The sequence below is a fragment of the Drosophila persimilis genome, unplaced genomic scaffold (genome assembly GCF_003286085.1).
Source record: "Drosophila persimilis strain 14011-0111.01,24,50 unplaced genomic scaffold, DperRS2 tig00001093-arrow-arrow-pilon, whole genome shotgun sequence".
Taxonomy (NCBI): domain Eukaryota; kingdom Metazoa; phylum Arthropoda; class Insecta; order Diptera; family Drosophilidae; genus Drosophila; species Drosophila persimilis.
Genome location: NW_020825413.1, coordinates 28285 through 49242, shown reverse-complemented (window position 1 = coordinate 49242; position 20958 = coordinate 28285). Strand labels below are relative to the sequence as shown.

General features: G+C 50.7%; 1 long non-coding RNA gene across 1 annotated transcript; it reads left to right on the top strand.

Annotated features, from left to right (window-relative positions):
- Nucleotides 1–20159: 20159 nt before the first annotated feature.
- Nucleotides 20160–20958, top strand: LOC113566847. The gene is made up of 3 exons (XR_003409250.1): nt 20160–20262; nt 20319–20716; nt 20789–20958. It is a non-coding gene; the product is annotated as an uncharacterized LOC113566847 (long non-coding RNA).

The window sequence follows — 20958 nt, the reverse complement described above, 5'->3', positions numbered from 1 at the left end:
GGTCCAGACGGGGTTCCAGGTTGTGTACTCAGGTACTGCGCCGAGGCTCTGTGTGGACCATTGCTTAAACTATTCACCCTGTCCATTGATTCCTCTTGCTTCCCCCCAATCTGGAAGGAATCGTTTATAATTCCTCCCATAAAAAAGGTAGCAAGTCTGATGCAAAAAATTATAGAGGTATAGCAAAGTTATCCGCTATTCCCAAATTGTTTGAGAAGGTTTTAACTCCGCACTTGCAACATCTCTGCAAGTCACTTATATCTCCAACTCAGCAGGGATTTATAAGGCGGCGATCAACCACCACGAACTTGTTAGAGTTTACCTCTTTCATTATTAAAGGCAGGCAAACTTACAGACGGATGTTATTTACACCGACTTTAGTAAAGCATTCGACTCTGTAAACCATTCCCTTTTAGCACATAAACTTGACCTTTTAGGGTTTCCGCCCAACCTCCTGAGATGGATTTCTAGCTATCTTTGTTCTAGGTCTCAAAGAGTCCTCTTCAAAAACTCCCTCTCTTTACCAGTAAAGGTTTCTTCGGGAGTACCACAGGGCAGCCATCTAGGCCCCTAACTCTTCACACTCTTTATTAATGACTTGCCTTCAGTATTAACATACTCTCGAGTACTTATGTATGCGGATGATGTTAAGCTCTGTGTCCAGTACAAGGACATTTCATTTCATTCTCGCTTGCAATCCGATCTCAATAGCTTTCAATCATGGTGTTGTGCAAACTTGTTACACCTTAATGCCTCGAAATGCAAAGTTATGACATTTCATCGTTCTAGCCCTTTGTTGGCTCCCTACACCCTATTTGGGGGTTCTCTTGAGAGAATTACCCTGGTGGATGATCTGGGTGTTATGTTAGACCCCAAGAACACATTTCTACCATGGTAAATAAGGCCATGGGCGTGCTTGGGTTTATAAAGAGGAGGTCAAAGGAATTTTACGACCCCTATATAACAAAGACTCTCTATACCTCGCTTGTTCGTCCGATCTTAGAATACGGCTCCTGTGTATGGTGCCCTCAGTACAAAGTACACCAGGACCGTATAGAATCAGTACAGAAAAACTTTTTACTCTTTGCTCTGCGGGGCCTTAACTGGGATGCGGGTGTAAGACTCCCATCTTACTCTAGTAGACTATTATTAGTAAACCTCCCATCCTTAGTTAACCGTAGAAAAATGCTTGGTGTGATATTTATGCACAACTTGATCAGGGGTGACATAGATAGCCCTGATCTGTTGAGCCGCATAAACTTCACGATTCCCATTAGACTGACTAGAAATTTTATACCGTTGTTCCTTCCACCTTGTAGATCGAATTATTCCTTGCATGAACCGTTTAGGTCTTATGCTCGGATTATAATTCCCTCTACCATATTATATCCAACAATAATTCTCTTCCTCTTATTAAATTATTAATCCTTACACACCTTTCTATTAATTAGTAACTGTAGTGGTATTTGTATTTTGATTGCATGCTTAGTTTCTTGGTAAGTTTAGTGCTAATTTTCCTCGAATGTTAGTCTAATATCTATCTTTCTTACATGTTCGCGTTTGGTTCGGCTACGCGCGTCATGCGGCAGCGCCCCTCGGTCGGTTGGGCGGGAGGAGGGCTGCGTTTTGCCTGGGATCCGCGCGTAACAGCCTGCTGCTGGTGTCACACGGGCCACTTGACGGTGCAGTAATTGCATCGCCTCTTGAAAGATGCAGTCATTCCATGTCAACGTCCAATATATCGTAATCCACGCACATTCGCATTTCTCCGGTCTTCTTTCCTATTAAAACGATTGGGGCACTGTGGGGACTTCGGGATGGTTCGATCCTTCCGTCCCGGAGCAGCTCGTCCACCTGTTCGTTGATGATCTTCCGATTGGCCGGGTTCTTCGGGAAGTAGCGCTGCTTCACGGGCCTGTTGTCTCGCATTGTGATCGTGTGTTCGGCGATGGGGGAGACTCCAGTTAGTCCGTCGAATTTCGCCAATTCTTCTTCCAGAAACTTGCCTGCCCACGGCGTGGGGGGTGGTTCGGGGTCTGGGTCTTGCTGCCACGGCGATAGGTCCTCCAGTTCCAGGGCGGTAATTGTGGCCAAGATCGCGTTCTCGTAGTCGTCCGAGTCGGCTGGGCGAAACGGGTTGCGTTCCCGAGCTATCTCGGCGTCGGCTAATGGCTCCAGTTGGTAGTCCATCGTCGGGGTTTCTGTGATCTCGTCCTGTGGTATCGGGGTTCGTGGCTTGCGTGATGTCTGTCGTGTTGGGAGACTACGTGGTGACTTCCGGTTCGATGAGCTGGCCCTGGATTGATCCCGCGATCCGCAGCTATCTTTGCTGGAGTATCCTGGTGATTCCTGGGTCCTGTTGATGACTCCTGGTTCGACGAGCTGGCCCTGGATTGATCCAGTGGATCTGTAGCTGTCTCTGCCAAAGTCTTCTGCTTTCTGCGGTGTCCTGTTGGGTACACCTGGTTCGACGAGCTGGGCTTGGATTGATCCAGCGGAGCCGTAGTTGTCTCTGCCAAAGTCCCTTGCTTCCTGCTGTGTCCTGTTGGTGACTCCTGGTTCGACGAGCTGGCCTTGGATTGATCCAGCGGAGCCGTAGTTGTCTCTGCCAAAGTCCCTTGCTTCCTGCTGTGTCCTGTTGTTGAGTCCTGGTTCGTCGAGCTGGAACTGGATTGATCCAGTGGAGCAGTAGCTGTCTCTGCCAAAGTCCCTTGCTTCCTGCTGTGTCCTGTTGTTGACTCCTGGTTCGACGAGCTGGCCCTGGATTGATCCAGTGGAGCCGTAACTGTCTCTGCCAAAGTCCTTGTTGTGTTGCGTTGTCCTGATGGTGTCGGGATTCGTGCCGGGGAACTGGCCATGGTTGGATCCATCGGTGTCGCAGTTCTTTCCGTCGTAGCTTTCTTCGTGTCCTGTTGTGGCGGCGTAGTCCTGGGGTTGTTGCATGATCTTGTCGAGTAAGGTCTTGTTGTCGCGGCGGTTGGATGGTTCGTGGTTGGCTATGGGGTGTTGGTCTGGGGCTGGTCTCGGATGGCAGTGGAGTCCGCAAACGTGACGGCCCGTGGGCGTGGCTGGGCGGTGCATGATGGTATCGTCCCGGCGGGTTTCTGCTGCAACTTCAGCTGTAGATATGCCCGTCCACAGTGGATTCTTGCGCGGATGCCACAGAGGAAGTCGAGTCCCAAGATGAAGTCGTCTAATACCATGGGGAGTATAAGAAGAGACGAACTGGGTCAATTCTGTGAGGGAGCGGAAATCCTGTCTGCGCGTGTACATTTGATACTCCGGGCGGAGATTTTCGTAGATCCGCTCGAGTTCCTGTTCCCGAGTGTACTGGGCTCGCTGCATCATCAGACGGTACAGGGAACGGTCCCCTGGGAAAACTCGGTAATAACTCTCTCTGACTGCTCGGTATTAATTGTCTGACTGTGGTAACTCCTTCACTGCTCGGTCGTGACTCCCTGACTCCTCGGTGGTAACTCCCTGACTCGTGTTCCTGCTCCGCCTTATATTGGCCGTGGCCATTCCTTTGTGACCGAGGGCTCCTCTGCCATCTAGCTGGTCCTCTGCCTTCGCCCTCTGTCCCCCGCTGCTCCGTTGTTCTACCGCTGCTTCGCTGCTTGGCTTCTCTGTCACTGTCCCGCTGCTCTGTCGCGGCGCCTTCTCCGCTCTGCCGCTGCCTCGCTGCTCTGTCGCTGGGACACCGCTGCTGCTTTGCTGCTCTGCCGCTGCGCCGCTGCAGCTGCTTTCCTGCACTTCTCCGCTCCGCCGCTGTCACGCTGCTCTGTCGCTGCTGCTTTGCTGCTCTTCTCTGCTCTGCCGCTGGCTCGCTGCTGCTTTGCTGCTCTTCTCCGCTCTGCCGCTGGCTCGCTGCTCTGTCCCTGATGCTTTGCTGCTCTTCTCCGCTCTGCCGCTGTCTCGCTGCTCTGTCGCTGCTGCTTTGCTGCTCTTCTCCGCTCTGCCGCTGTCTCGCTGTTCCGCCGTTGCTGCTTTGCTGCTCTGCCGCCGCTCTGCCGCTGGCTCGCTGCTCTGTCGCTGCTGCTTTTCTGCTCTTTTCCGCTCTGCCGCTGTGTCGCTGTTCCGTCACTGCTGCTCTGTCGCTGGTGCCGCTTTGTCGCCGTCGCGTGCCAAAGTTCTAGGCGCCGTCCGCGCCCATTTTCTCCCGGCACGCGGTGTCTTCGGCGTCTCTCCCCGTCTCTTTCTACTGCGTAGGTGGCTGGCTGCGTGGTTTTCCGCGTGGTTTTCGCCGGCGCGTCTGGGACACGTGGCTGTTGCTTGGGGGGTATTAGGTAAACCAGCCTTAGCTGTACACAAGTCGAGGGATCAAATATTGGTGCTGGCTATTCGCCGGGGCTCTGATTTTGGGCTGCTAATACCTGATTTGAAGTTTTTCTGCCGCGTGAATCCACGACTCACATCCAGCATCGCCGGGTCCCCAGGGGAGAAAGGTATCGGAAAGGCACGCCCAGCTTGATGGATGCCGCATGATCCACGACTCACGAAAGTTCTGAAACCGGTGGGTTGAGGTGGGTGTCTTTATTGTGGGGGAATAAACGACAAAAATTTACCAACATTTTGGGTAACTTCTGGTTCTGTGCGTACACCCTGCCTACTGCACCGATCTATTCGCCGTCGGCTCTCTCCCTCGGCTGCGTGGGCGATCGGCGGCTTCTCTGCCGCTTCGCGCTCTTGCATGCTGTTCCTTTGCGTTTGGCCGTTCTCTCTCTTGCTTTGGCTGCGTGGGCGTAAGAGCAATCGGCGACTCTCTCCGTTTCCTTCTCTTCCATGTCGGTTCTCTTTGCTGCGTGGCCGTAGTAGACGTCTCTCTTTCGTGTTGTCTCTTCGCTGCTAATAAGTAAGAGGCCTCACTATTTTAGGGGTTTTCTTAGCCTATTTCTTATTTTAATTGGGGAAACTAAGGATTCATGGTTGTCTTTGTTATAATAGTAATAGTAGTAGTAATAAAATGAGATAATAAGCCCCCCGGGGCTGTCTCTTCAGGGGATGGTTCTGTGGTCAGGTTTTGTGGAGGCTTGTGCCTTCACAAGCCTGTGAAATGGGCTGGTTCTGGACGCTGCTGTTCGTGCAAAAGTATGCAACAAGCAATGCTGTAAGTCATAGATCTTAGCTCCTACCAATTGATACGATTACCTTTTATTGGTTGACTAGCTATGACAATTAGTAAACGGAAGACAGTACCAAGTTATGTTTTTCTTTAAAGATTATTTATGTATTTCTTGATTACTTTTTCTGCAACACCGGTCCACACACTTGAGATCACAAAAGAAGAGAGAGGGTCGACACTTCAAGTGTGACCAGACTAACTTATAATAATAATACCTAACATATCGATAATATTATTTAATGTTATGTGAGGAACCATGGTTCCCACAGGCCGAGTGCGACCAAAAGCACAGTCGGATAAAAGCTGACGGCCGGCCGGATAAGGCGAAGGTCAGGCCAGATGCCCCCGGTTATCCGGACGCGGCGAAGAGGCCAAGGGCCTCGAGAGGGGAAGTGCCCTGCTCTCGGAGAGAGAGACACAAGAGAGGCAAAGGAAACGGCGGGATCGGGCCAGCAGTAATTTGGCGCATGACCAAATAAGGGCACGGGATCACGCCGCCGGCCAGGCCCCGTTACGAAGGCCGTGGAAGCCAGGAGACGGCGATGGAAAACTACCAACGCCGAGCCGGGGCCTGGCAAGGGGCTATAAAAGGAGGCGGCGGCGTCAAAGCGGGTCTCTTTTCACGCAGATAAGTAAGCGCGCGCGCACGTTGAGACCCGGTCGAAACGCAAGAGTGATACTCGGTACGAAACAAAGAAGTGTAGTGAAGTGTAGCAGCAGGCAGACAGGCCCCGCCTGCCCCCCCCAGAGTAAGTCTAAATTAAGTGAAGATCCCCGTACGCCGGTGGAAGCTAGGAGGGGAGTGCGAGACGTGGAGTGCGGATTCGAGTGGCGGACCAAAGCAATAGCGGAGGTCAACTTGCCCCAATCAATAGCCTCGACGCTGCCACACCCGACGAGAGCCCCCGCGTGGTGGAGATCGGTAGTTAAGAGAAACTGTAACACCTAGCCCTAAGTCCTAATAGAATTGCGAATAAAGCGAAATTCAAATACAAAGAAAAGGAAAGTCTTATCATTTGTCGTTGGGGGCAACAATAAAAATACGTTGCTGCGAATCTGCCGACCGCTGAGCAAGCCCAGCAAACTCAAGCGGGCCCAAAAAGCAGGTTCGTTACAACTGGCGCCCAACGTGGGGCCTACAACGACAAATAATAGGACAAAGGGAGGGAGAGTATAGACGAGAGAATGGGGAAGGGACAATGGATCCATCGGTTGAGAAAGGAGGAGCTTGTCCAATGCGGCCACGCCTTCGGCGTGCGGTTGGAGGGTACCGTGGACGAAATGAGAAGAACCTTTAAGGAATGGATGAGGGAACACGAGGATGAGGCAGAGTGGGCCGATCTGATAGAGGTGTGGGAGTGCCGGGCGAACAGGTCCTCGCCGACACCCCGGGCGGACGATAAACAAGCCGCGTACGAGCACCTGGCGCCCCCACCCGGCGCAGCCGCGGCTGCGCTGTGGAGGTCCCCAGTCGATATACAAAGAGAGTTGATAGCGAGTCTTTCAGTGCCCATACCGGAACGCTCACACACAGGAACGCCTAGCAGGCCCCGTCACCCAGGAAGGGATCGAAGCCGAGAAGCCGAGAGGGAGAGAGTCGAACCAGCCACCACACGGCCAGCACACCTGGACTACGCTAGAGTGGCGAAACAGGTGAGAGAGTGGTCGTTCCGGTTCGACGGTACGACGAAGCCTCTCGAGTTCTTGGAGCAGGTCGAGTGGTCCGCCGAGACATACGGTCTGGATCCGGATCTGATCCCCAGGGCGATGCCGGAGCTGCTAAAAGGGCGGGCGTTGATGTGGTTCGTGGCGAACAATCGGCAGTGGAGAACGTGGAAAGAGTTCTCTTCCAGCTTCCAGGCTTACTTCCTGCCTCGGGGATACTTTGAGAAGTTGCTGCAGGAAGTGAGGATGCGGAAACAGAAGTGGGGCGAACCGTTCAAAGAATACATGGTAGAGATGCAGACACTTATGCGACCCCTGAAATGTCCCCAAGAGGAGCAAACGGAGTTGATTCGGGAGAACAGCATGCCCGACTTGAGAGCGTATATGAGACCACACCGGTGCAAGGATCTCGACACCATGATGGAACTGGCAGACGAGTTCGAGGCGCTGGAAAGGGACCGCCTAGAGTTCCAACGGGAGAATCCCACCGTGAAAGCCCGGGCAGCGAATCCCTTCCACAAGCCGGCCGACACGACGGCATGTCGACGATGCAAAGACGGCCCGCTGGAGGAGGCAGCACGGGAGGAAAGGGGAGCGCATGGCCGCTTGCCGACACCGACCAACGGCAATATCGAGGACGGATATGTCAAGAATCCGGCCCAGGCGTGCCGAAGGTGTGGGAGCGCGGATCATTGGAGCCGGGAGTGCAACGGTCGACCGCTCACCTACTGCTGGAGATGCGGAAAAGTGGGCATCTCGGCGTGGCAGTGCTGCAGGAAGACGGGAAACGCCCCGCGACCCACGCCGCGGAGGGCCGTGCCAGGGTCGCAAGAAACGGTCCCTCAAGCCTAGTCGGCAGGCTGATCTGCGAGGAGGAGCAGTTATCCGCAGTAGTGGAGGTCGCGGGCGTGGAGCTGCAAGCCACGGTGGATACAGGAGCCACCAGCAGTTTCGTGAGCCGCGAGCTGGCGGACCGACTGAAGGGTGAAGGCCGGGAGGTGGCGGCAAGGAAAAGGGTGAGGTTGGCAGATGGCCATAGCCAGGAGATCACACACCAGATCGAAACGAAGGTAGGCTTTGGGAACAAGGAGATCCCAATGGTGCTACTCGTATTGCCGGGTGTGATCGACGAGTTAGTGTTGGGATGGGATTTCCTCCGCGCGGTCGGGGCAGTGGTGACCTGTGCAGGACACAGGGTGGTGATCCCTGCCCAAGATCGGGAACGAGGAGGACAGGAGGAAAGACTGTCAGTGGCGAAGGCCGAAGCTGGAGAGACAGGACCGGAATACGCCAACAAGACGGACACGACCCTAAGAACGGCCGCCCGAGAGGTGGCGGAAAGCACAAACGGGAATGAGGGGGCGAGGGAAGAGCCAGTGGAGGACTTCTTGGCCCGAGAGTTGGAGGCGTTTGCCAAGATCGAGGGGGTGTCTAATGTGGCGGTGCATACAATCACCATGAGTGACCCGCAACCGATTAAACAAAGGTATTACCCAAAGAACCCCAAAATGCAGGCCGAGATTAACCAGAAAGTGGACGAACTGTTAGAAAAGGGATGCATAGAGCCGTCAAAGAGCCCCTACAGTTCGCCTATAGTGATGGTGAAGAAGAAGAATGGCAAGTGGAGATTGTGCGTGGACTTTCGTCAAGTGAACGCGAGATCAGTAAAGGACGCATACCCAATGCCCAGGATCGATTACATACTCGATCAGCTGCGGGAAGCAAAGTTCATAAGTAGCCTGGATCTGAAGGATGGATATTGGCAGATCCCCCTGGCCGAGAGCAGCCGGCCGATCACGGCGTTCACGGTGCCCGGCAAGGGGCTATACCAATGGAAGGTGATGCCGTTTGGGTTACACTCCGTGTCGGCCACCTTTCAACGGGCATTAGACCAAGTGATAGGGCCCGAGATGATGCCGCACGCATTCGCGTACCAGGATGACATAGTGGTCATCGGGCGAACAGAAGAAGAACACCGAAGAAACCTGAAAGAGGTGTTTCGACGGCTCCGCTTGGCCAACCTGCGGCTGAATGCGGACAAGTGCGAATTCTTCAGGAAAGAGCTGCGGTATCTGGGCCACAAGGTAACCGGCGAAGGGATATGTACGGACCCCGAGAAAGTCGCAGCCATCGCCGAACTGAAGCCGCCGACCAATGTCAAGGAGCTAAGGCAGTACTTGGGAGTGGCCTCGTGGTACCGGAGGTTCGTGCCCGACTTCGCCACCCTAGTGCAGCCTCTCACCGGGCTCCTCAAGAAGAAGACAGAATGGGTCTGGACCCGGGAACGGCAGGAAGCGTTCGAGGAGGTGAAGAGAAGGCTAGTGGCGGACCCCGTGCTGGCGTGCCCCGACTTCTCGAAGAAATTCATCCTGCAGACAGACGCCAGTGATTATGGGCTGGGCGCGATTCTCACTCAGGAGACGGAAAGGGGAGAGCGGGTAATATCGTATGCTAGCAGGACGCTAAACGGACCCGAAAGGAACTATTCGGCGACGGAGAAAGAATGTCTGGCCATTGTGTGGGCCATACGCCGGTTGAGGCCATACTTGGAAGGGTATCGCTTCAAGGTGGTCACGGACCACATGGCTCTGAAATGGTTAAATAGCATAGAGAGTCCGTCGGGAAGAGTGGCGAGATGGGCATTAGAGTTGCAGCAGTACGACTTTGAAATCGCATACAGGAATGGACAGCTCAACGTGGTAGCCGACGCACTCTCCCGACAGCCGGTGGAGGAGCGAGGCCGTCGAATAAGAAATGTGGAGGGAAAACCGCCAGTGGGCGAGCCGCCCTGCCAGTGGTTAGAAGGCATGGCAGAGAAGGTCAGGAAAGAAGCCCCGAAGTACCCCGACTATGTGGAGAAGGGGGGGAACCTGTACCGGCACATTCCGCACCGGGCCGGGAGCGAAGAAGTCGCCTCGTGGAAGTTATGTGTGCCGAAATATGCCCGAGAAAGGGTTTTAAAGGAGAGCCACGATAACCCGGAGGCAGGCCACGCCGGCGGAAGGAGAACCGCGGCACGGGTGGCGGCAAGGTATTACTGGCCGGGGATGTACAGAGACGTGAGGGCCTACGTGCGAAAGTGCGAACTATGCCTGCGTTTTAAGCCAAGTCAGCTACAAGCGGCAGGGGAGATGTTGACACAGGTACCGGAAGAACCATGGGCAACGGTATGCGCGGACTTCGTGGGTCCGCTGCCGAGATCGAAGCATGGGAACTCGATGCTGCTGGTGCTAGTGGATCGATTCTCAAAATGGACCGAGTTGGTGCCGCTGAGGAAGGCCACAGCCGAGGCACTAATAAAGGCCTGTCGAGAACGCATAATAGCCCGGTTTGGGGCACCCAAAGTCTTCATTACGGACAATGGGGTGCAGTTTGCGGGCAGGGCATTTAAACGATTTCTGGAGCAGCTAGGAGTCCGCCACCAGTTCACGGCGCCATACACGCCGCAAGAAAACCCGACAGAGCGAACAAACAGAACAATAAAGACCATGATCGCTCAGTTCACCGAGGGCGATCAAAGGTGTTGGGACGAAAAGTGGCCGGAGCTAATGCTGGCCATGAATTCGGGAGTGTCGGACGCAACTGGATATTCACCGGCGTTCGTGGTGCAAGGAAGGGAACCCCGGCTGCCAAAGGCCCTATATGACGAGGAGACGGTAGGCACGGGGCAGGGCACAGAGACGCCGGATGAAAATGCGAAGAAGTTAAAAGAGCTGTTTCAGTTGGTACGACGAAACTTGGAAAGGGCAGCCCAGGATCAGGCCAGGCACTACAACCTGAGAAGAAGACCGTGGAGACCCAAAGTGGGAGAAATCGTATGGGCCAAACAGCACCACCTGTCCAATGCGGCGGAGGGATTCGCCGCGAAGCTGGCACCAAGGTACGATGGGCCATACCAGATAGAGGACTTTATATCCCCCGTTATCTGCCACCTAAGAAAGGAGGGCGACAGGAAGAAGAGAACGGCCCACATACGGGACCTGAAACCCCAGCCCGAGGAGCGAGAGACGCAGGGGTGAGGGGGGAATGGATAGAAGGGGTCACCCTAAAAGGGCCACGCAGGACACGGGGTAGGGTGCCACGCAGGACACGGGGAGGAGTGCCACGCAGGACACGGGGAAGGGTGCCGCGCAGGACACGCACGAGACTCGTCAGCACGCAGGGTGACGGACTGGTGCACTTAGAGACGGGGGAAGGGTGCCGCGCAGGACACGCACGAGACTCGTCAGCACGCAGGGTGACGGAATGGCGCACTTAGATTTAAAAAAAAAAAAAGAGAAGGAGCAGGAAAGCTGTGGTTGGAACGATCTGGAAAAAAAAGAGTGAGAATTAGTAGGAGTAAAGAAAATTAATGCGAGAAGAGGAAAAACTCAGCAAACCTGAACAGGAAACGCGTCCCCAAAGCTGGGAGGCGAATCCGGGGTCGGGGAGGGTGATCTCAGGCAGCGGATGACCAAGGGAAACCCAGGGGCCAGGCTCACGCCTCAACGCGGCCTCACAGGGCAACTACGAGCGTCGGGCCGGAACGACGGGTGCCGCTCATGCGTGGTCTACCGGGCGAGGAGTCGGATGACCCTCGGGTCCGAGCCACTGTGTGAGGGAGACGCCGGTCAAAAGAGTCCGGCCGGGGGCGCGTAGTAGTTGCCCTGGGATGTGAGCCAAAGATTCCAGCCCGGGCGGAGGGTCGAAGGACCCGTTGTTCACGAGCGGAATCGCGGCAAGCGACCCGCAGTGAGGGCAGAGGGCGAGCTGGAAAGGGAGAAAGGGTTAAGCAAAAGTCATCCGGGTCGGGAGAACTCACCCAGGCCAAGGAGGGTCCAATCAGCACGGGATGAAGAACAGGTCGACGGTAGCAGGGAAGTAAATTGTAATTAAAATAAAAGGAAAAATACACGTAAGCACAAATGGGAAGGGGGTGGGTCCATCAAAGATGGAAAAATATTATCCGTCAGCCAACACAGAGCGCGGCGAGAACACAACAGTATCCAAAAAAAAAAGACAAGGCGAAGTCGGATAGAGAGCGGAGAGCGCGTCGGTACTCACCCAACCAGGGGAAAGATGCCGTTAGAGAGCGCGGCCTGTAGAGAGAGGCCATGAGCACACGCGTAACAACCGTTAGAACCAGGCAAGAGAGACCGAAACCCGACGCACCGGCACCGTTAGAGGGAACGACTGGTAATGCAACGCGGGTATATATGCGGGTGGAAGACGGAACAGCGAGCACTTGAAGGTAATTATCACCAAGGAGAAACCGCAGGAAAAAAAAAAGAAAAAAAAAATGGAGACGAAACGGCTCACCCACGAGGATAGGAAGAAGAAGATGGAGGATCTGAGGGCGTTCTTGGAGGAGCAGCAGGCGATAGTGGGGGAGGGGGGCTACCGCGCCAAGGCTTCTCGTCAGCGACGGGCGTCCGTGCTCTCGCGTGGCGACGAGGAGGATTGGTGCGATGGCTCCCAGTTCCTCCAGCTGTTGGCCTCGCCGTTGGTATCGCCGGCGCCGTCGGGCCACGACTCCGTGTCGCCGACGGTATCCTCGGACGAGGGGGCCGGGGAGAGCGACGACGACGTCATTTGCATCGACGGTCCACGCGCCCCAACCGCCCAAGAAAAGGCCAGAGTAAGAAGGCCGCTGACCCCGCGCGACCGGGGCGAGGCGTTAAAACGGAAGTTCCAGGAGGCGACGGCGGAGGAGAAGCGCCGGATCCGCCGGGTGCTGGAGGCGGCGCGAACGATCCGACGGCGGAGGGACGAGCGGCTGGAGGCGCGGCGGCGACAGGAAAGAGAGGCCACCAGGAAGGAGGAGCCCGGCCACGAGAGCGACGAGGCGCCGCCACCCCCGCCATTCCGAGTGGTGCAGCCGCCGATGCAGTCCCCGGCCAGGGGCGAGCGGGCCTCGAATCCCGAGGCCGAATGGCAGCGGCGACTGCAACAAGCCGAGGAGGAGGAAGACGAATTGTGGCAGCCTACGCCACCGGCCGAGGAGGACGAGGGCTCCGAGCAGCAGCAGCAGCAGCAGCAGCAGCAGCACCAACATCAGCAGCCGCAGCAGCAGCAGCAGCAGCAGCACCAACATCAGCAGCCGCAGCAGCAGCAGCAGCAGCAGCACCAACATCAGCAGCGCCAGCAGCAGCAGCAGCAGCAACAGCAGCAGCAAGAGAACGGGCAGTGGCAGCAGCAGCCACAATGGAGGGGACCGGAGGCGGCCGTAATAGGGCCATACGTGTCCCAGGAGGTGAGGACAGCCGTGCGCCAGGGGATGGTGTGGCACCATCAGACCCTGCACATCACGTGGGCCTCGGGGCCCGCCCCGTGCGAGACTCAGCCAGAGGCCGGCGCCCGGGTGTGGGAGGAGAGCCCCCTCGGCAGCAACGACAGGGATCCGCGGAGGAGAAACCACAAATCGGATCCCGCGCCGGCGACGGCAGAGGCGGCGACGGCAGAGGCGGCGACGGCGGAGACGGCAACGGCAGAGGCGGCGACGGCAGAGGCGGCGACGGCAGAGACGGCAACGGCAGAGGCGGCGATGGCAGAGGCGGCGACGGCGGAGGCGGCGACGGCGGAGACGGCAACGGCAGAGGCGGCGACGGCAGAGGCGGCGACGGCAGAGTCGGCGACGGCAGAGGCGGCGACGGCAGAGTCGGCAACGGCAGAGTCGGCGACGGCGGAGACGGCAACGGCAGAGTCGGCGACGGCGGAGACGGCGACGGCAGAGGCGGCGACGGCGGAGGCGGCGACGGCGGAGACGACGGAACACGCGGAGGTCGAGACGTGGGAACGCGGTCCGTGGGTGTGGCCCGCGCCGGAGAGGTCGGGGGCGGTCGAGCGCCCAACCCTGAAGAGGCAGGCCTCCTGCCCGGAGCCCCAGGCAAGACCCAAGCGGCCGGCCCTGCATCGGCAGAGCTCAGCACCGGCAGCCACGGGCCACTGGAAGGCGATCCCGCGGGAGGAGTGGCCGGCGGCAGTGAGCCGCGCACAGGCCCAGATACGTCTCGTGGGTAGACGTGTGAAAAAGTTGGTAAGCGAGCGAGGTACGCGTTACCGCATCGCCATGTCGGCCACGCGCACGGAAGTCTTCAGAGAGCAAAAATAAAGGAAGACGGAGAAGAGAAGAAAAGGGGGGGGGGGGCCAGCAGAAACACAAAAAAAAAAAAGGGCAGAACACGCGGGAGAAAATGAATAAAGGAAAAGAAAACAAAGAAAAGAAGAAAACGGAATATCGACTAGGGGGGGAAGTATCGAGTGGATCGCAGAAGCGCCCCTACACCTTATCGATAGGCGGGAGTCGGCGCCAGCCAAAAAAGGGCAAGGGCTGACAGCGCCCCCGAGCCAAAGCGCCAGAGGGCGCCAGAACGCCGGCGATCCCAGGTACAACAAAGGGCGCGCGCAACTTCGGGCCGTTTGAATGAGGAAAGCCCACCCTATCCCGAGATCGCGGAAAACGGAAGTATTCCGCTACGGGAAGAAAGAGGGGGGTGTGAGGAACCATGGTTCCCACAGGCCGAGTGCGACCAAAAGCACAGTCGGATAAAAGCTGACGGCCGGCCGGATAAGGCGAAGGTCAGGCCAGATGCCCCCGGTTATCCGGACGCGGCGAAGAGGCCAAGGGCCTCGAGAGGGGAAGTGCCCTGCTCTCGGAGAGAGAGACACAAGAGAGGCAAAGGAAACGGCGGGATCGGGCCAGCAGTAATTTGGCGCATGACCAAATAAGGGCACGGGATCACGCCGCCGGCCAGGCCCCGTTACGAAGGCCGTGGAAGCCAGGAGACGGCGATGGAAAACTACCAACGCCGAGCCGGGGCCTGGCAAGGGGCTATAAAAGGAGGCGGCGGCGTCAAAGCGGGTCTCTTTTCACGCAGATAAGTAAGCGCGCGCGCACGTTGAGACCCGGTCGAAACGCAAGAGTGATACTCGGTACGAAACAAAGAAGTGTAGTGAAGTGTAGCAGCAGGCAGACAGGCCCCGCCTGCCCCCCCCAGAGTAAGTCTAAATTAAGTGAAGATCCCCGTACGCCGGTGGAAGCTAGGAGGGGAGTGCGAGACGTGGAGTGCGGATTCGAGTGGCGGACCAAAGCAATAGCGGAGGTCAACTTGCCCCAATCAATAGCCTCGACGCTGCCACACCCGACGAGAGCCCCCGCGTGGTGGAGATCGGTAGTTAAGAGAAACTGTAACACCTAGCCCTAAGTCCTAATAGAATTGCGAATAAAGCGAAATTCAAATACAAAGAAAAGGAAAGTCTTATCATTTGTCGTTGGGGGCAACAATAAAAATACGTTGCTGCGAATCTGCCGACCGCTGAGCAAGCCCAGCAAACTCAAGCGGGCCCAAAAAGCAGGTTCGTTACAGTTATTATTTGAATGTGGGAATAGGCGTATTCCAACACGCCCCCCTCAAAAATAACATTAATTATCAAAATCATAAAAATAAAAAATATAAAAAAAGTTTTCATCATTAAATCAAAAAGGTAACATTCAATTGTTATTCTAATGTGGTTGGTGTGCATTCTGGGAAGTGTTATGTGATCTAGCATTTGCTCTAAGGATACGGGGAAAACCCAGAAAAACCCAATCAGATCACTTTAAAATTAAATTAACATAAAATTAAATTACTTTAACAATTCATTGGTTCTTTTGGTTCAAAAAAAAAAAAAAAAAAAAAAAAAATTAAATATGAATTAATGTAATAAATTCGTTAATAAAGCTTCATGTTCATGTTTTCATTAAATTGGAATCATTCTTCTTGTAGTAGTCCTAATTTGTTCCGCAGTTCCGCAAATCTTCCAGCAGGTAGTGGCTTCGTGAATATGTCAGCAAGTTGGTTGTCTGTATTAATATACTCAAGAGAAATCTCATTAGTTTCTATCTGTTCTCTTGAAAAATGATATTTTATATCAATATGCTTTGCTCTTTTATGACATGAGGGATTATTTGCAATGCTAATACAGCCTTGGTTGTCTTCATAAATTTTAATGGGTCTGTCGAGTTTAAGATTAATACTATTTAGAAGAGACTTTAGCCATAAAGCTTCTCTTACAGCTTCAAATAGGGCCATATATTCAGCTTCAGTTGATGAAGCTGCCACTGAATTCTGTCTTTTTGTATTCCAACAAATTAAATTGGAATCGAACATTTTAAACAAATAACCCGTTGTACTTTTTCTATCAATCTCATTACTACCCCAATCGGAGTCTACATAGCCAACTAATGTATTTTCAAATGATGTATTCTTTTTAAATATAAGCTTCATATCAATAGTTCCCTTTAAATATCTAATAACCCTTTTTAAACATTGCCATAACTCAGCATTGTTCTTGCTACTATATCTACTCAAGATATTTACAGCGGTAGCTAAATCTGGTCGTGTACCCAGCATTATGTACATTAAACAGCCAATAAGGTTACGACATGGAGCATTGCAGTCTTCACCTGAGTTAAGTCACTCAGCTTGACTCAAATATATTTTGTCTTCAAACATTTCTACTCTGATACCGATAAAATGTTTTATCTCATTTAAGTCAGTCATTCTAAATCTTTCGCTTAAATAATTTTTGAAATTATTCATTCTATCCATAACCCTTGTCGCTATTACTACATCATCAACATATAATAATACATATATGTTTTTCTTTATGTCACCTCTATCAAGAATATATATGCAACGATCCACGGGAGAGTTTACAAAATCGAATCCTTTCAATGCTTGCTCAAATACTTGAAACCAGCATCTAGCTGCTTGTTTGAGCCCATAAATGGCTTTGTTCAGTTTGCATACATGCCCAGCACCGCATAATACGCCCTGAGGAGGCCGCATATATATCTCCTCACTTAATGTACCATTGAGGAAAGCTGTTTTAACATCCATCTGATGGACTTTCAAATTAAATTGGACTGCCAATGATAGTACGAACCTAAAACTGGCAATTCTAGCAACGGGAGCAAATGTTTCTTCATAGTCTACTTGGTACTTTTGAGTAAATCCTCTTGCAACCAGTCTAGCTTTGTATTTTATTGGGACTCCTAGTTCATTATATTTAATGGAAAATACCCATCTACTGTCTACAATATTTTTGTTTTCTGGCTTCTTTATAATTGTCCAGGTGTTATTAATTTCATGGGCATTTAACTCTGTATTTATTGCCTCCTCCCAATCAGATTTATCATTCCTAAAATTTATTTCATCAAAGGAATTTGGAACTTCATCAAACATTATATGGGCATTTAATATAAATTTGTTAAAGCTTTTATCATGTTCTTTATAAGAAACCTTCGGCTTAGACTTTAACCTCTCACTTTTTCTACTAATTATATTAGTATCCTTATTTTCTTCACGACAATTATCTGGCTGATCAGCTTTTTCACAATCCTTACTCTCATTCGGGATATATAATTCCTTACTATCATTCAGGAAATCAGTTTTTCTTTTCCTACTTTCATTCGGAAAATTCTGCTTTTCGCATTCCTTACTCTCATTCAGGATTTCACATTCCGTACTTTCATTCGGGAAATTAAACTGATCACATTCCTTACACTCATTCAGGATTCCACATTCCGTACTATCATTCGGGAGATAAAACTGATCACATTCCTTACTCTCATTCAGGATTCCACATTCCGTACTATCATTCGGGAGATAAAACTGATCACATTCCTTACTCTCATTCAGGATTCCACATTCCGTACTATCATTCGGGAAATTAAGCTGATCAGATTCCTTACTCTCATTCAGGAATTCTTGTTGACTTCTTTCCTTACTCTCTTTCGGGAAATCTGTTTCAAATTTTACTTCTCTAGAATAAAGCATATTAGTCTCGTCTACGACAACATCTCTTGCAACAATAACTTTTCCTTTAATGACATCCCACAATTTGAGTCCATTTTGTTCATACCCTATCAAGATAGCTTTGAATGATTTTTCATCAAATTTACCTTTTTTAATTTTGTTGTGCACATACACGGTTGAACCGAACACTCTTAAAAATTTTAAATTGGGCTTTCTATTGTGCCACAGCTCATATGGGGTCATTTTACAATCACCAAGTGCTTTGCTTGGAATTCTGTTGATTAGATATGTTGCAGTTAGCACAGCTTCACCCCAAAAACTTTTGTCTAATTTTGCACCATTTACCATAGCACGAGCTTTCTCTGTAATGGTTCTTATCATTCGCTCCGAAACACCATTCAACTGAGGTGTATGTGGCACTGTCAAATGATAACTTATTCCTTTATTAACGCAGAACTCACGCATTTCATTCGACAAGTATTCTCTACCGTTGTCAATATACAAATTGACAATCTTGAAATTAAAATGAGCCTCGCTCTTTGCTACAAAATCTTTAAATACATTAAATACATCTGATTTATATTTTAACAAATAGGTTACACAATAATGTGTAAATTGATCTACGAAGATCACAAAATAATTTTTATCGTCTAGTGTAACTGGTTTAATGGGGCCACATACATCTGAATGTATTACAAACAAGGGTCGTTTTATATAACTTTTATCTTTAGATTGCTTAAATGGCAACCTAGCCTGTTTCCCATTTAAACATGACTCACAAACTTCATCTGATATTTTTAAATTAACAAGAAGATTACTGTCATTAAATAAATTATTATTATTTATTTCAAGCAATTTTGCATTGCTTATATGCCCCAACCTCTCATGCCATAATCGATAATTATTTTTGTTCCTAGCATCTACACTGTATGCTTGGAATTTGACTACAGGTATATCCAACATACCTGTATGTTTAACAACACTTACTCCATTTTTTGATATGGAGACACCACCACAGTCAAACTTAATTGACATCCCTGCCTGTTGCAGACTCTTGACAGACATGAGGTTTCCTGCTGCCTCCTTGCAGTAGAGCACATCCTCCAGTGTGATATTGTGTCCATTGTGCAGCCGCACAATTCCACGCTTAGTGGCATATAAAAACTCGCCTTCTTTTGCCACAGCGATTTTAATTGGCTGCTCCAGTTCGATGCAATCGGCGTACAGCGAGTCATCATTGATCAAATGATCCGTTGCACCAGAATCGAGTATAAAACCGAGTTCATTATTTATCTGATCACTCTTTTTCATTTTCCGCATCATAAATGCGAACCCGTGGCCCGATGCTGCAAGCTGAGCTTGTTTATTATGTTTATAATTTTCTTTGTTTTGATTTAACCTTATAAACTGGTAACAGTCTTTTTTCATGTGCCCTTCTTTGCCACAGTGATGGCATTTAATATTACTTCTAGCTTTTCCCTTAAATAATATCTTTTGCCGTGTGTTTCTAGATCCAAACGTTTTACGATTATTAAAATTGTTATTATTTCATACAACTGCCTTCATGACTTTACTACTTGTATCAGTACTTTCATTTCTTAATTTGGTCTCGTAGTCGAACAATTTATTTTTTACAAACGCTAATGATAGAGTTTCATCTGACAAAGTTTCGATTGCCGTGATGACACCATTATAGGTTGAAGGTAGAGTCTGCAGCAAATGTGCCACTTTGTCCATCTCATCCATTTTTGCGCCCGCCCCTAACAACTCACTCACTGTTTCATCAAAAGTAACAAAATGACTCGAAAGTGTCATTTCACTTGAGAGTTTGAGTGTTATTAAACGTTTACGTGCAGCTAATTGCGACGCAAGGCTTCTTCAGAATATCACGTGCCGAAATGTCGCCTGCCGCGAAGTTTAGAAATGCGTCGCCTAAATATTGAATTAAAATGCTCTTTGCACATCGCTCTGCCTTTTTCCAATTATCATCTACTTCGTTAGGCATTATGTTATCGACTACTTGGAGCACCTCTAATTCAGCAAACAAAGCTCTGATTCTAAATTTCCATATAGAATATTTCTCGCCACAAAAAGGCTTAATATGTTGCTTATTTCTTTCCATTTTCTATGTATGTATATATTATACACACACACACTATAAAAAAAAACTACACAAGAACGCACGCGGAACTAATTTCACAACTATTTGTTATTAATTTAATTTATTTAAATTGGCGTGGACTGGGCCCATAACCTATTGGTAGACTAGCTATGACAATTAGTAAACGGAAGACAGTACCAAGTTATGTTTTTCTTTAAAGATTATTTATGTATTTCTTGATTACTTTTTGCTGCAACACCGGTCCACACACTTGAGATCACAAAAGAAGAGAGAGGGTCGACACTTCAAGTGTGACCAGACTAACTTATAATAATAATACCTAACATATCGATAATATTATTTAATGTTATTATTTGAATGTGGGAATAGGCGTATTCCAACACCTTTTTTAAGGGCTTAGGTCATGCCTGGTACTTGGCAGTGGATATGCAACTATACATAATCTCTCTGCTTCTGCTGATTGCTCTGTATAAATGGGGCAAAAAGGCGGCTGCTGGCATTGTAGTGCTGTTGCTTCTAGTCACGACCTGCCTCTTTGTCACGATGATGGTCAACAATGAATCAATGCTCACGAAGTAAGTCCACGATCTTTCTATTTGCATTTGAAGTTATTAAGCCTCATTTAATTCAGGAATGGAAGTAAAGGAGGTGATGGTTTGGATGTCTATGGATCCACACACACGCATGCGGGTCAATGGCTGACTGGATTTCTCTTCGGGTACTTCTTGCACCTGAATCGTGGAAGGAAGCTCCAGCTAAGCCGCATCCAAGTTTAGGGCTCCTCCTCTAACCATACTCGAGGAGTCTCTCTACTACACGCTTACCCGGGTGGGCTGGCCCCTAGCGCTGTGTTGGATCATCTTTGCCTGCATGCAGGGCTATGGCGGTCTGGCAGACAGTTTCCTATCCTCGCCATTGTGGCAGCCACTCTCGAGACTCTCCTATTCCGTGTACATCTGGAATATGTTCACTCTGGAAGTAAACAGCAGAATTCTACGGACCAATACATATTTTTCGAACTACAACTTTGTAAGTTTTGTTTTGGATAGTTGAAGGAAACTAGTGGATTATAACAAATGTATAATATTTTATGCTTTGCAGATGCTTAATTTCTGGTCTGTCATTGGGATCACTATTTTGATGTCGTATGTGTTTTATGTTATCATTGAGGCTCCTTTTGGCGGACTCGATAGTCTTCTACGAACCCGGCAGCCACGATCTCCAAGCGAACAAAAGCAGTCGTCAGTAGATGTCCAGCAGGATCAGTTTAA